The sequence below is a fragment of the Triticum dicoccoides genome, chromosome 5B (genome assembly GCF_002162155.2).
Source record: "Triticum dicoccoides isolate Atlit2015 ecotype Zavitan chromosome 5B, WEW_v2.0, whole genome shotgun sequence".
Taxonomy (NCBI): domain Eukaryota; kingdom Viridiplantae; phylum Streptophyta; class Magnoliopsida; order Poales; family Poaceae; genus Triticum; species Triticum dicoccoides.
The window spans coordinates 146,741,748-146,742,676 of NC_041389.1; positions in this window are offsets into that span (position 1 = coordinate 146,741,748).

Here is a 929-nt window from a genome sequence, read left to right on the forward strand (position 1 = left end):
TTGAAAAAAAGTTCACCGAATTCGAAAAATAATTCAGCTCGTTTGAAAAAAGTTCATTGAATTTTGAAAAGATTCACGGAATTCAAAATAAAAGTTTACCAAATTCAGAAAAGTTCATCGAATTCAGGAAAAGTTCATTGAATTCTGAAAAAAGTTCATCAAAATTTAAAAAGTTCACCTAATCTGAAAAAAATTCATCGAATTTGAAAAAAAAAGTTCATCAAATTTGATAAAAAATCATCAATTTTAAATAAGAAAGTCATTGATTTGAAAAAAGTTCACGAAACCTAGGAAGAATAAAAAGAAAAGGACGAAAAAGAAAATAGAAAAACGAAAACAGAAAAACACAAACAGAAGAAACAAGGAAAGAAGAAAAGACATAAATATATGGTCGCGGTGGTTACTGCAGCTTCCTTCTACTCCTATTAGAGCATCTCGAACAGCCGCGCTATAGCGCCGCGCGCAAAAAACTTTTTAGCGCGCGCGCTGTGGCTGGTTTTGCGCGCCCGCCTGCGCTGGCTTCAGCAGCCGCGTCATAATGCACAGCGCGCGCGCCGTTCCAGCAGAGTGCAAAAATACAGCGCGCGCGACTCGCCGGGCATTTTGCATATATGGATATTTTGGACAAAAATAAACATGTAAAATTTGACACAAACAAGTTGATGAACGCCCTGCAAGCTTTTTCCCACTCGCCATGCCGGAGCCGTCCGCCGCCTTGTTCTTTTTCGCGGATGTTTTGCCCTTCTTCACCCGCGCCGCATTGGGTACCTTCTTCGACGGTGCGGCGGCGGCACGGGATGGCGCCGGCGCGACGCCACCCAGCGCCGGCGCCGTAGTCATCCGCGGCGGCAAGAAGAGGCTGCGCGCGAGGCCGACGCTCGGCGGAGCTCCGGCGGTGGCGACGCCAGCGCTCGCCGCGCTAGGGTTTC